The sequence below is a fragment of the Moschus berezovskii genome, chromosome 7, assembly GCF_049115385.1.
Source record: "Moschus berezovskii isolate FMDL1 chromosome 7, NW_MosBer_1.0, whole genome shotgun sequence".
Lineage (NCBI taxonomy): Eukaryota > Metazoa > Chordata > Mammalia > Artiodactyla > Moschidae > Moschus > Moschus berezovskii.
The window spans coordinates 11,076,791-11,091,840 of record NC_142466.1 but is presented as its reverse complement, the minus strand read 5'-3'; the positions used below and the strand labels follow the sequence as shown (position 1 = coordinate 11,091,840).

The 15,050-nt window shown below is 41.9% G+C and overlaps 1 protein-coding gene across 3 annotated transcripts in view; it reads right to left on the bottom strand.

Moving 5' to 3' along the window:
* SAP30 (Sin3A associated protein 30) overlaps positions 1-15,050 on the bottom strand; it is a 104,024-nt gene that overhangs the window by 6,151 nt on the left and 82,823 nt on the right. For 2 of the 3 annotated variants that reach the window (XR_016037790.1, XR_008686206.2), the window contains exon 8: positions 2,766-14,879. The exons of the other annotated variant lie outside the window; for it this stretch is intronic. The gene's annotated coding sequence lies outside the window, so the exon portion shown is untranslated. Of the gene's footprint in view, positions 1-2,765; positions 14,880-15,050 lie in introns of those variants that run through there. 3 annotated transcript variants of the gene reach the window in all.

Below are 15,050 nucleotides of genomic sequence, written 5' to 3'. Positions count from 1 at the left end.
TTCACTTTTCCCTTTCACACATTGGAGAAGGAAATGGCAACCCACTCCAGTGTTCTTGCTTGGAGAATCCCAGGGACGGGGGAGCCTGGTGGGCTTCCGTCTATGGGGTCACACAGAGTCGGACACGACTGAAGTGACTCAGCAGCAGCAGCAGCAGCAGCAGTCCATATTCAGATTGTAACCGGGGCTTTATAGAATTTTTTTTTCCAATTTAGAATTCAACTAAGGAGGACATGTTGCAGTTGATCTGTCTTCAGTTTCTTTTTATCCAAAATAGCACACACACACACTACTTTCCCATGCTCCTGACTTTTAGAAGAGGCCACGCCAGTTGTCTTTTAGAATGCCCTAATTCTGGACTGTTCGGATTCTTTCTTCATGTGGTTTAACACATTCCTTCATGTTCAATATGTCCTGTAGAGTCTCTGTGAGGCTCAGGTTACACATTTGAAGAATACTCTACACATGAGAGCATGTGCCGCATCGTGCATGATACCAGCTGGGCACTAAGCCTGGCCACCACACTATTACTGATGTCCGGTTTGACCCCTGAGTTAAGGTGATGATAGTCCCATCTCTCTCCATTTGTAAGGTGGGTTTTCCCTTTGTCAATTAGCAAATCATCAGTGGAGCCATGAAAATATCCAGTTCCCTAAAGTTAGTCTTTTTTTTAAAGCATACCTCACTGTGCTTTCTATTTTTTAATAAAGAATTATATTTGGTTTTTCAACACTTTCATTGAGTTGGTATATTCAACTTAAAATTATGAAAACAAATCAATGTCTGCATTAAGCCAGTAGGTAATTACTCATTCTCTCCTTCCTGTCTTTGTCATTCTTGGCACCATTCTGGCTTACAGTGGTCATGCATCCCTGGGCTAGTACATTGGCCATCATCTGGTTCCCAGAGCTGAGTGTTGTAGTTTCCTCATCCACTCTTGGTACTTTATGGTTGCTCCATGCCTGTGTTCAGACCTAGAGCAATGTAGACTGCTGTGGATGTGAATGACGTATTGTCCTGAGTAATGAAATGAGATCCAGGTAGGACCCAGTGACCAAGAAAGTGGGCTTTCCCGTAGGTATACAATGGCTGCTGGACTCTGACCATCAGTGAATTGAGCCACACACAGGAACTGAAATGGAGGTCCCTCAAAGTGACTTCTTTTTTTTTTAACAAGGTCAAAAGACATGAATAAAAGCATAGCAGTAACCAAACATGGTGGTATGAAGCCTAATTAGGAATAGAAAATGATTTCTAAAATCTGTGTCTGTTCATTCTCTTTCTTCATTTGTTTTCGTTTCCCCCTCATCTGTGATCCATTTGCCTTTCGTCATTTTCTACCATGGCTTCTGCAAGAATATCCATTTTGAAACGTCCAGCATGGCTCTCACCCACTTCAAACATTGTTTAAAATCTCATTTATTATTTTGTACCGCGGTCTCACTTAAAAGCCAGGTTACTGAAACTACAGAGCAAATACCTTTAATTCCCAGGGTTAGAAGGAGAAAGAGAAAGAGTGGGGGACAGGGGGGAGGGATGAGCTAAAACTGTAAGACGCTCCACAACAGACATGCCAGGAAAATAAGAAAATTCAGAAGGCTTACAGGCAACTAATGGAGAAGGAAATGGCAACCCACTCCAGTATTCTTGCCTGGAGAATCCCATGGACAGAGGAACCTTGCGGGCTACAGTCCATGGGGTCACAAGAGTTGGACATGACTGAGTGACTTTCACTTCACGTCACTATAGGCAGCTAAAATCTCTAGATGCAAGGAAACTGGGAACTGCTCAAACCTGGGCTCAGCAGAGTATAGAAATGTGATGAAGAACAGGACTGGTATTTTTTTTTTTCCCAACAAGAGGTTAGTTACTTAAGGACCGCATTCCCAGGATTAGAAGGATTTGCCTGAATAGCCAAGGGAACACTTATCTGCAGTAGAACTACTGAAATGAAGATGGGGGTTCTGTGCAAGCTGCCTGTTACAGGAGACTATATTTAGAACTTGAAATTGGCACTGGGAATAATCATATTAGATTGATATGAGCAGATGAAAGCTATATTAAGTAGGAATTATGTTTTGCTAATTAGCTTAAATTTTCAGATACTAAAATCCAGGTGTTTGGGGGAGCCACTAGGGTTTAGCATTTCCTCTAAAGAAAAACAAACACAAGACCATGTGGGGGACATTTCAGGCCAGGAATTTAATCATATTCATTCAGCTTGGTTCCTTTGTTTGTGCCCAAATAGAAAATAGGCACCTGCAGTAGAAAACTGGGCTTCCCTGGTGGCTCAGTAGTAAAGAATCCACCTACAATGTGGGAGATGTGGGTTCAGTCCCTGGTTTGGGAAGATCCCCTGGAGAAGGAAATGGCAACCTACTCCAATGTTCTTGCCTGGGAAATCCCATGGACAGAGGAGCCTAGTGGGCTATAGTCCATGGGGTTGCAGAGTCAGAGACAACTTAGCAACTAAGCAAGGAATATATAACATTGCATTCGTTTTCAGGTGTACAGTAGAATGATTCAATATTTGTATATATTGCAAAATGATCACAATAAGTTGACACCCATCAACATACACAGTTGCAATTTTTAAAAATTTAACTATAGTTGATTTATAATATTGTCTTAATTCCAGGTATACAACTTCAGCTTCTTTTCCACTGTAGATTATAAGATACTGAATATAATTCCCTGTATACAGTAGGACCTCATTTATCCGTTCTATATATACAGTTTGCATCTGTTAACCCCAAACTCCCAGTTCATCCCTCCCCACTCTCCTTGGCAACCACAAGTCTGTTCTGTGTCTTGTTGAGTCTGTCTCTGTTTCACAGATACGTTGAGTTGTGTCATATTTTAGATTCCACATATAAGTGATGTCACATGGTATTTGTCTTTCTCCTTTTGAGCTACTTAATATGACAATCTCTGTCCATCTATGTTGCTGCAAATGACATTTCATTCTTTTTTATGACTGAACAATATTCCGTTGAATATTGGTCTTCAATGACCAATTCATTGAATATTGCTCAAGAAAAGCTATGAAAAACATAGACAGCATATTAAAAAGCAAACATTACTTTGCCAACAAAGGTCCATCTAGTCAAAGCTATGGTTTTTTCAGTAGTCATGTATGGATGTGAGAGTTGGACTATAAAGAAAGCTGAGCACCAAAGAACTGATGCTTTTGACCTGGTGTTGGAAAAGACTCTTGAGAGTCCCTTGAACTGCAAGAAGATCAAACCAGTCAATCTTGAAGGAAATCAGTCCTGAATATTCATGGGAAGGACTGATGCTGAAGCTGAAACTCCAATACTTTGGCCACCTGATGTAAAGAACTGACTCATTGAAAAACACCCTAATGCTGGGAAAGATTGAAGGCAGGAGGAGAAGGGGACAACAGAAGATGAGATGGTTGGATGGCATCACTGACTCGATGGACATGAGTTTGAACAGGCTCCAGGAGTTGACAATGGACAGGGAGGCCTGGAGTGCTGCAGTCCACGAGGTCACAAAGAGTTGGACACGACTGAGTGAACTCAACTGGGAACTGAATATTCCATTGTGTGTGTGTGTGTGTGTATTTGAATAATAGCTTTGTCTGGGTATATGCCCAGGAGTGGGATTGCTGGATCATATAGCAACTCTAGTTTTAGGTTTTTGAGGACCTCCCTACTGTTCTCCACAGTGGCTGCACAAGTTTACATTCCCACCAACAATGCAGAAGGGTTCCTTTATATCCACTCCCTTCCAGCATTTATTGTTTGTAGACTTTTTAGTGATGGCTGCTCTGACCAGTGTGAGGCGGTACCTCATTGTGATTTTAATTTGCTTCTTTCTAATAATGAGCTATGTTACGCTCCTTTTCATGTGCCTATTGACCAACTATATGTCTGCAATTAAATAATACTCAGACTAAAATCATTTCCTTGTAAGGAAAAAAGACAAAGCAAAAGATGCATTTCAATCAAGACGAAAAATGTTGGCTATACCTCCCCACAAACATGAACACAAACAGGCAACCATCTAAGAGAAAATACATAAGAGTTGATAATTTTTTTTTTTAATTTATAAAATAAAAATTTTAGTCACTGACAGCACCAGATGGAGTCACAGGTGACGAAAGCCCAGCCACTTTATTCTGGAGCTTCCATGCAGGAGTCCTTGCCTTGGTGCAGAGTCCCTGCACCAAGACACTCTTTACCTCTGGGTCCTTGCTATGTGTGGTTTGCAGCAGTTTCCGAGAGAGGGCCTCCTCCGCCCAAGAGCTGGGGAGCCTGATGGGGGACTCGGAACTCTCACTCCTCTGGGAGAACCTCTGCAATATAATTGTTTTCATTTGTGGGTCACCCCCCCTGCAGGTTTGGGGTTTAATTATATTGCAAAAGTGCCCCTCCTACAATTTCAACGCTTCTGGTTCTCAGGCCTTCAGATTTGGACAGGAACTGCATCAGTTCCCCTGGGTCTCCAGCTTGCTGACGGCAGATCTAATAATCTCAGCTTCCATGATGGTCTGAACCAGTTCTTTACAATAAACTTGTATGTGCACACATGAATGCACACATATGTGTATCCTGTTGGTTCTGCTTCTCTGGAGGACCCTAATACACCAGCAAAAGGAAATCTAGTTTTGTCAGCTTCAGCCATGAAGTATCACAAAACTTCACATAAAAATAATACTTCTAAAGTTAATGTGGTGTAGAGTAGCTCCTCTCGGCCCTCCTGCGCCTGCGCAGCCACCTCCACTTGGAAGTGGGGTAGCTCCTCTCGGCCACCACCCCTGACCTCAGGCATGGGGTAGCTCTTCTCGGCCACCGCCCCTGGCCTCTAGCGTGGGGTAGCTCCTCTTGGTCATGCTTCTGTGCGTGGTCGGTCGCGTCTGTGCGCTTGTGCCAACCAAGATCCGTCTAGTCAAGGCTATGGTTTCTCCAGTGGTCAGGTATGGATGTGAGAGTTGGACTGTGAAGAAAGCTGAGTGCCAAAGAATTGATGCTTTTGAACTGTGGTGTTGGAGAAGACTCTTGAGAGTCCCTTGGACTGCAAGGAGATCCAACCAGTCCATTCTAAAGGAGATCAGTCCTGGGTGTTCATTGGAAGGACTGATGCTAAAGCTGAAACTCCAATACTTTGGCCACCTCATGCAAAGAGTTGACTCACTGGAAAAGACTGATGCTGGGAGGGATTGGGGGCAGGAGGAGAAGGGGACGACAGAGAATGAGATGGCTGGATGGCATCACCGACTTGATGGACATGAGTTTGAGTGAACTCCAAGAGTTGGTGATGGACAGGGAGGCCTGTCGTGCTGTGATTCATGGGGTCACAAAGAGTCGGACACGACTGAGCAATTGAACTGAACTGAATTGTTTCTAAAAATTCACATAATGCTACAAAGTAACAATCAAGGTGCCATATCCAGATAATTTCATTGAACTATATTAAAAAGATATAAAGAGAAAAGTTATAGGGCTTCTTTAATGTTGTGTAATGCAAAAACTCAGTAAGCAATGTTCTTATGAAGTACATTTAAAACAAAATGGTTTTCCCAGCACTGCTTATTGAAGAAGCTATCTCTGCCCCATTGTATATTCTTGCCTCCTTTGTAAAAAATAAGGTACTCATAGGTGCGTGGGTTTATCTCTGGGTTCTCTATCTTTCCCATTGGTCTATATTTCTGCTTTTGTGCCAGGACCATACTGTCTTAATGACTGTAGCTTTGTAGTATAGTCTGAAGTCAGGAAGTTGATTCCTCTACCTCCATTCTTCTTGCTCAAGACTGCTTTGGCTAGTCAGGGTCTTTTGTGCTTCCATATGGATTGTGAAGTTTTTTGTTCTAGTTCTGTGAAAAATGCCATTGGTAATTTGATAGGGATTGCATTAAATCTGTAGATTGCATTTGGTAGTACAGTCATTTTCACAATATTGATTCTTCCTACCCAGGAACATGGAATATCTAATCTGTTTATATCGTCTTTGATTTCTTTCATCAATGTCTTACAGGTTTCCATATACAGGTCTTTTGTCTCTTTAGGTAAATTTATTCCTAGATATTTTATTCTTTTTGTTGCAATGGTGAATGGTATTGACTCCTTAATTTCTTTCTGATTTCTCATTGTTAGTATACAGGAATGCAAGTGATTTCTGTGTATTGACCTTGTATCCTGCAACTTGTATTGCTGAATTTGCTGATTAGCTCTAGTAGTTTTCTGATAGTTTCTTTTGGGTTTTCTATGTAGAGTATCATGTTATCTACAAACAGTGAGAGTTTTACTTCTTCTTTTCCAATCTGGATTCCTTTTATTTCTTTTTCTTCTCTAATTGCTGTAGCTAGGACTTCCAAAAGTTGAATGACTTGTTGAATATTATTCACTATGTTGAATAACAGTGGTGAGAGTGGACACCCTTGTCTTGTTCCTGATCTTAGAGGGAATGCTTTTAGTTTTTCACCACTGAGAATAATGTTTGCTGTGGGCTTTTCATACATGACCTTTACTGTGTTGAGGGAGGTTCCTTCTATGCCCATTTTTTGAAGCACTTTTATCATAAGTGGATGCTTAATTTTGTCAAAGGCTTTTTCTGCATCTATTGAGATAATCATATTGTTTTTATCAATAAGTAGTGCTGGGAAAACTGGACAGCCACCTGCAAAAGAATGAAATTAGAAGCTACCTAACACCATACACAAAGATAAACTCAAAGTAGATTAAAGACCTAAATGTAAGACCAGAAAGTATACAACTCTTCGAGGAAAACATAGGCAGAACACTCAGTGACATAAGTCAAAGCAAGATGGTCTATGACCCGCCTCCTAGAGTAATGGAAATAAAAACAAAAATAAGTAAGTGGGACCTAATTAAATTTAAAAGCTTTTTTACATCAAAGGAAAGTACAAACAAGGTGAAAAGACAACCCTCAGAATGGGAGAAAATAGTAGCAAAGGAAACAAATGATAAAGAATTAATTTCCAAAATATATAAGCAGCTCATACAATTCAATACCAGAAAAGCAAACAACCCAGTCAAAATGTGGAAAGGGACCTGAAGAGACATTTCTCCAAAGAAGATGGCTAACAGACACATGAAAAGATGCTCAACATCAGTCATTATTACAGAAAGGCAAATCAAAACTACAATGAGATACCACATCACACTAATCAGAATGGCCATCATCAAAAAGTCTACAAATACTAAATGCTGGAGAGGGTATGGAGAAAAGGGAACACTCTTGCATTGCTGGTGGGAATGTAAACTGATACAGCCACTATGAAAGACAGTATGGCGATTTCTTAAAAAGCTAGGAATAAAACCACCATATGAACCAGCAATCCCACTCCTAGGCATATATACTGAGAAAACCAAAATTGAAAAAGACACATGTACCCCAATGTTCATTGCAGCACTGTTTACAAAAGATAGAACATGGAAGAAACCCAGTTTTCCATCAACAGATGAATGGATAAAGAGCTATGGTACATTTGTACAATGGAATACTACTTAGCCATAAAAAGGAACACATTTGAATCCATTCTAATGCAGTGGATGAATCTACAGCCTATTATACAGAGTGAAGTTAAGTCAGAGAAATAAAAATATCATATACTGACACATATGTATGGACTCTGAAGAGATGGCACTGATGAATTTATTTTCAGGGCAGCAGTGGAGAAACAGACATAGAGAACAGACCTATGGACAAGGTGCGAGGAGAGGAGGGGGAAAGGGGGATGTATGGACAGAGTAACACAGACATTTACCACACCATATGTAAAACAGCCGTTGGGAATTTGCTGTATGACTCAGGGAACTCAAACAAGGCTCTGTGACAGGCTGAAGGGTTGGGGGGAGGGAGATGGGAGGGAGGCCTCTGAGGGAGAAGACACGGGTGTATCTATGGCTGATTCTTGTTGAAGGATGACAGAAAACCACAAAATTCTATAAAGCGGTTATCCTTCAATTAAGAAAATTAAAGTTCAAAGCCAAATTTGGAATGGTAAAAGCTGGGATGGCTCTATGAACTGTGGGATATCAGAATATGACAAGGATAAAATAAATGTCAGGAACTCCTCAAAAATAAAAAAAGTAAGAGATCCAGTTTGGATCTTTGTTATTTAACAGTTAGCTTTGGTTGAAAGGCAATTTGGTTTTTTTTCTTGTCTTTGCTTGCTTCTGTTTTTCTACAGTCTTTACGATCACTTGCTCAGCAACCAGTCTAGCTGACACATTAATATGATTTAAACACCAAATTGCCTGTGAGTTGATGTCACTCATTTAGACTGTGAATGCCAAGGGGGAGAGAGGGATCAGACCTGTTCATCTTGCACCTCACCTCCCTATGACTAGCATAGTGGAATGCTTATACAGTGGAGATGCTCAGTTAAAAGCCTTTTAACTTCTACTAGAGACAGTGCCTGATGAACTATGGACGGAGGTTCATGACACTGTAGAGGAGACAGCGACCAAGACCATCCCCAAGAAAAAGAAATGCAAAAAAGCAAAATGGCTGTCTGAGGAGGCCTTACAGATAGCTGTGAAAAGAAGGGAAGCGAAAAGCAAAGGAGAAAAGGAAAGATATAAGCATCTGAATGCAGAGTTCCAAAGAATAGCAAGGAGAGGTAAGACAGTCTTCCTCAGTGATCAGTACCAAGAAATGCAGGAAAACAATACGATGGGAAAGGCTAGAGATTTCTTCAAGAAAATTAGAGATATCAAGGGAACATTTCATGCAAAGATGGGCTCAATAAAGGACAGAAATGGTATGGACCTAAGAGAAGCAGAAGATATTAAGAAGAGGTGGCAACAGAAGAACTGTACAAAAAAGATCTTCATGACCCAGATAATCACGATGGCGTGATCACTCATCTAGAGCCAGACATCCTGGAATGTGAAGTCAAGTGGGCCTTAGAAAGCATCACTACAAACAAAGCTAGTGGAAGTGATGGACTTCCAGTTGAGTTCTTTCAAATCCTAAAAGATGATGCTGTGAAAGTGCTGCACTCAATATGCCAGCAAATTGGGAAAACTCAGCAGGGGCCAGAGGACTGGAAAAGGCCAGTTTTCATTCCAATCCCAAAGAAAGGCAATGCCAAAGAATGCTCAAACTACCGCACAATTGCACTCATCTCACATGCTAGTTAAGTAATGCTCAAAATTCTCCAAGCCAGGCTTCAGCAATATGTGAACTGTGAATTTCAAGCTGGTTTTCGAAAAGGCAGGGGCACCAGAGATCAAATTGCCAACATCCGCTGGATCATGGAGAAAGCAAGAGAGTTCAAGAAAAACATCTATTTCTGCTTTATTGACTATGCCAGAGCCTTTGACTATGTGGATCACAATAAACTGTGGAAAATTCTGAAAGAGATGGGAGTACCAGACCACCTGACCTGCCTCTTGAGAAATCTGTATGCAGGTCAGGAAGCAACAGGTAGAACTGGACATGGAACAACAGACTGGTTCCAAATAGGAAAAGGAGTCCGTCAAGGCTGTATATTGTCACCCTGCTTATTTAACTTATACGCAGAGTACATCATGCAAATGTACATCTGGGCTGGATGAAGCACAAGCTGGAATCAAGATTGCTGGGAGAAATATCAATAACCTCAGATATGCAGATGACACCACATTTATGGCAGAAAGTGAAGAAGAACTAAAGAGCCTCTTGATGAAAGTGAAAGAGAAGTGAAAAAGTTGGCTTAAAGCTCAACATTCAGAAAAGTAAGATCATGGCATCTGGTCCCATCACTTCATGGGAAATAGATGGGGAAAGAGTGGCTGACTTTATTTTTCTGGGCTCCAAAATCACTGCAGATGGTGACTTCAGCCATGAAATTAAAAGACGCTTACTCCTTGCAAGGAAAGTTATGACCAACCTAGATAGCATATTAAAAAGCAGAGACATTACTTTGCCAACAAAGGTCCATCTAGTCAAGGCTATGGTTTTTCCAGTAGTCAGGTATGGATGTGAGAGTTAGACTATAAAGAAAGCTGAGGGCCAAAGAATTGATGCTTTTGAACTGTGGTGTTGGAGAAGACTCTTGAGAGTCCCTTGGACTGCAAGGAGATCCAACCAGTCCATCCTAAAGGAGATCAGTCCTGAGTGTTCATTGGAAGGACTGACGTTGAAGCTGAAACTCCAATACTTTGGCCACTTTGATATGAAGAGCTGACTCATTTGAAAAGATCCTGATGCTGGGAAGGATTGAGGGCAGGAGGAGAAGGGGACAATAGAGGATGAGATGGTTGGATGGCATCACCGAGTCAATGGACACGAGTTTAGGTAAGCTCCAGGAGTTCGTGATGGACAGGGAGGCCTGGTGTGCTGCAGTTCATGGGGCTGCAGAGTCGAACACAACTGAGCGACTGAACTGAACTGATAACATCTTATACCACCTGGTAAACAGCTGAAACTGCAAAACTTTGGCCACCTCATGCGACGAGTTGACTCACTGGAAAAGACTCTGATGCTGGGAAAGGTTGGGGGCGGGAGGAGAAGGGGACGACGGAGAATGAGATGGCTGGATGGCATCACCGACTCTGTGGACATGAGTTTGAGTGAACTCCGGGAGTTGGTGATGGACAGGGAGGCCTGGCGTGCTGTGATTCATGGGGTCGCGGAGAGTCGGACGTGACTGAGCGACTGAACTGAACTGAAACATACATTATGGTGCTTACCAATGATAAACAGATTAGAGCGAGAGAGTGAAATGAAAAAAGAAAGGAAATGGATAGATCACTAATATGAACTGTAACCCTGTTCCTAACTCTGCCTGGCTTCTCCATCTGGCGTGGGCCAGATGCTCGTCCTCCCGACAAAGGTAAGACCTCTGGAAAGGCTGTCTCTCATGTGCTAGAGATACATGTGTGCAGGCACAGAGCCTGGGCAGCTACAAGGCAGCATAAGCAACAACATATACCTCTTACAGAGTCCGTGGCCACGTGTAGACAGTCAGGCTGCAGGAGCGAGCCTTCCCCTGGGCTGGAGGGCAGCTCTTCCCTACCTGCACCCAGAAGGCCAGACTCCATGAGCCCCACCCCACCTTCCCCTGCCCCTCCTTCCTGCAGGCTGCTTTGTCGGTGTCTGATGCTAACAGAGGAATTCGCAGGTAAGAATTTATTATTCACTCATTTAGTCAGCATTTTCCCTCCAGTGAGAAGAGAACTGCTGCTCATATCCAAAAATATCTAATCCCAATTGGGAGTTTGCTTCCCATCAAAGCAAAATCCTCAATACATAAAATCTGAGATCATGCCAATTTAATGAATTCCTTATAATTTTTAAATAGCATATATTATTTTAACACTTCACCCCGTTGGAAAGTTACTGAGGGATAAATTGGCAGCATCTCTGTTTTCTTTTGAGAAAACAAATCCATAAAAATAAAGTGTTCAACATTTATTTTATGTTATTATTTTGGCAGCTTTCTTTTTATGACCAAATTCTGAGTCGTCTTATATTATCTGAATTCTAAAAAGATTCAATTGATTACAGAAAAATTTTCTTAAAAATTTGCTTTGCCATTTTTTCCTCTGGCTAACCCCTGGGTGGTTTTATGCAGTACTTACTATTTAAAGAACCTAATTTATTTTTTATGGCCCATCACCAATATCCAAGATAGTATCCAATTCCTTAATTCTGAACTCTGCCTTGAGTGACAGCCAAACTAAACGAAATGAAAATACGTTGGGCAGTCTTTGTTTATACACGGTGGCAGAATTAACTCTAAGTTACATGGATCACTGCACTGGGGATACTCCGAGTCGCTGCTCTGTATGTGCCTGCCAGAAGCCTTCTACTCCCAACACTTCAGGTAAAACAAGACATGGTGCTGGAAATACACAGGTGGGTCAGGCTCATTGCCTGATTTGACAGCCCTGGTTGGAATAGGGTCTTGACCTGTGCTGTCACTGCTTACTCTGTCTCTGGGGGCAGAGAGTTCTCGCTCTTGCTGCTTTTCAGGAGACAGTCTTATTCTTGTCCAATACATCTATTAAATGTTTATCTTCATAGGTCTATCTGTGTTGCTGCAGATGGCAAAATTGCATTCTTTTTGATCTGAGTTATTTTCTATTGTACATATATACCACATCTTTATCCATTCATTTGTTGATAGACATTTAGGTTGCTTCCATATCTTGGCTATTGTGAATAGTACTGCTGTGAACATTGTGGGCATGTATCCTTTCGAATTAAGAGTTTTGTCTGGATATATGCCCAGGAGTGGGATTGCAGGATCATACAGAGTTTTAAGGACCTCCATACTGTTCTCCATAGTGGCTGTACCAATTGACATTTCTACCAACAGTGTAGAGGGGTCGGTCCCTTTTCTTTGAGTTTACTGTTAATGTGCATACAGTACAATTCACTTTGTGTGTGTACATTTCTGTACATTTTGAGAGATGCACAGAGACACAGATGTGCCACCATAAGGACCCAGAAGCAACCACTCCATCCCACAGAAAGCTCCCGCTGCTGCCCTTTGCCGGCAGCTCCCTCCTTCCCACCGACCCCTAGCAACTGCCTTCTGTTCTCCATTGCTGTTGTTTTAGCTGTGAAGTTTGTGTTTAACAGTGGGCTTCGAAATAGGGATGCATCCACTTTCAAGGCATGCTTTGTGTCGCTAGTGTGCTGGGCTCTCCAGACAGGGGCTTTCTCTGATGTCTGTCAGGTGAAAAACGGAGAGCCATGGAATACTCTAAGGACCTTTTAAGCCTCAGTCTCCTTCTTCTGGGTTATGGAAGAGTGTCAGTGGGAGAGATGCAAGGGCATCGGGTGGCTGTCCTTGTCTGGTTGGAGCTCAGAGAATGGCTCTCAGAGCAGGGTCATTGCCCTCACCCAGAGCATTGTCTGGATACCCACCCACGTGCTCGGCACAGAACACACACCATGGGAAGGTTTTCAGCAGTGAGGGATAAGTTGGAGGAGTTTATGGGCCTATAGGCCTAAAATATGGAGGGAGCAATGACTTACATCATTGAAATAATTATTGAACACTATTGATTTTATAAATAATTCCATTTTTACAAAGCCTTAGTTCCATTTGGGTTCAAATATTTGGGGAGAAATCTCCTCATCCCCCACCCTCTTGTAATTAAAATACATCTTCTTTTTAGATGATTTTGCACTGTTCTTCTCCAGCTCCCAAGCGTGCTGGCTTGGCTGGCTTGATGTGACTCTGCATCACTTGAGCAGAAGAACATGTGTGGCTTTGGGAACTCAGGTGAAGTGGAACTGGGGGCAGATTAAGGCAGCACAGAGAATGAACCTTGAAGGACCATTTTAACAGGAGTGTTTTCATGCTAATACTTAGCTCCATCTGGGAGGGGTCACAAGAATTACAGGCAAATGTCCAAGTTACCTTTATGAAATTGTTGGCAGGGTTCTCCCAAAATAATCCAAGGCAAAAAAACTTGGGCCTTTGGTGACTAGCAGTTTTTGTCAACAAATTTGGGCTTTTCCACCTTCCTCTCAGTCACGTGAACCCAAAAGGCAATAGCTGGCAGGTCATGGGTCAACTGCTGTGCACCTGTGCTGGCTTGTCTTCTGGGTGGATTCACTGACTTTTAATCTGTAGAGACTTGAGTAGTCAATTAGGTTAAATTCTAGTGATTCTTTTGCATAATACAATAATGCCTAGATTCTAGACCAATGCCAAAAACTGGGTCATGTGATTCTTTAGTACAACAGGAAAATACCTTTTATCAGTAGACTGTTTACTAACATCCAAGTAAAGAACAGACTACATTAACTTGATAAATTATAATTAAGAAAAAAATTTTAAAGCATTGCTTCAATTCATTGTGTATTCCATGAGAAATTTTTTTTAGTCCACATGATCCAGAAAATTCCCAGCTTCCTGGAATTGTAGATACACATGTGTATAGATACTACCCCTCTGTAGCATTAACATCAGGCCCACATTTGGAAGAGCTGATACTAGTTCAGAAAGTAGAGAAACTAGTTTATAGGCTCAGTTCATTTTTTCCCCTGTGGACATTCATGGTTAAGGTGGCTACATCAGATCTGTGAGTCAAATAGAATATTGGCATTTTCTTAAAATCTCAAATAAAGTAAATGGGCATAATATTTCAGAATTATAAGTCTTAAGTCTGTCATAGCCCTCAAATTGATGTTCATTTTTTCCAGTGTACAGTGCAATTAACAATATACAATTCACTACATTTTTATAGTTTTGCATATTAATTCCATTATTTTGTCACATATTACAGAGTTGAATGCTAAAATACCATTAGACCAACCACTTATCTCAGGTACCTGGACAGGGCTGAGTTAAGTATTTGTACTGTTCCATGTTTGTGTCAGGTATTTACCAGGCCTGCCTTATTGTTTTTTCCATCTTCCTCTTTACCTTCTGAGCCACCAGGGAAGCCTGACCTAAGTGAATATCTTGTACCAAAACTCAAATTGCCTTCTGATTGGAATCTGGGTCTCTCCTCACACCAACACAGCGTTGGGTCCCAAACTGTATAAGGTTCCAGTCCTAATTTTCCCATTTGACTCTATCTCTCTAGATGGATCTTCCCTGTAGCTCAGATGGTAAAGAATCTGCCTGCAATACAGGAGACCTGGGTTCGATCCCTGGGTCAGGAAGATGCTCTGGAGAAGGGAATGGCAACCCACTCCAGTATTCTTGCATGGAGAATCCCATGGACAGAGGAGCCTGGAGGGCTACAGTTTGTGGGGTTGCAAAGAGTTGTACACGACTGAGCGGCTAACACTTCACTGCTCTAGGTGGGAGATGATAGAAAATCTTGTGGAACTTCTAATGAAAGGCCTTGGAGGTTTTTACTCTCTGCACACTGCTTGCTGGGAATTGTTCCTTGGATTCCCTTCCTGGGATAGAATGTAACATATTCCAGCTGGCGCTGTTCAAGGCAAGAAAATAGATCATGATTGAGTTGATGAATGACTCCGAACCTCTCGCTGCTGCTTGGGAATTCTCCCTCCGACCACACTGCCTAGGACAAGTCTATGTCCCAAGTAAAGAATTGGTTCCATTTGACCGCAAGTGTAGTGTATTCTGCAGTTTGCAAGGT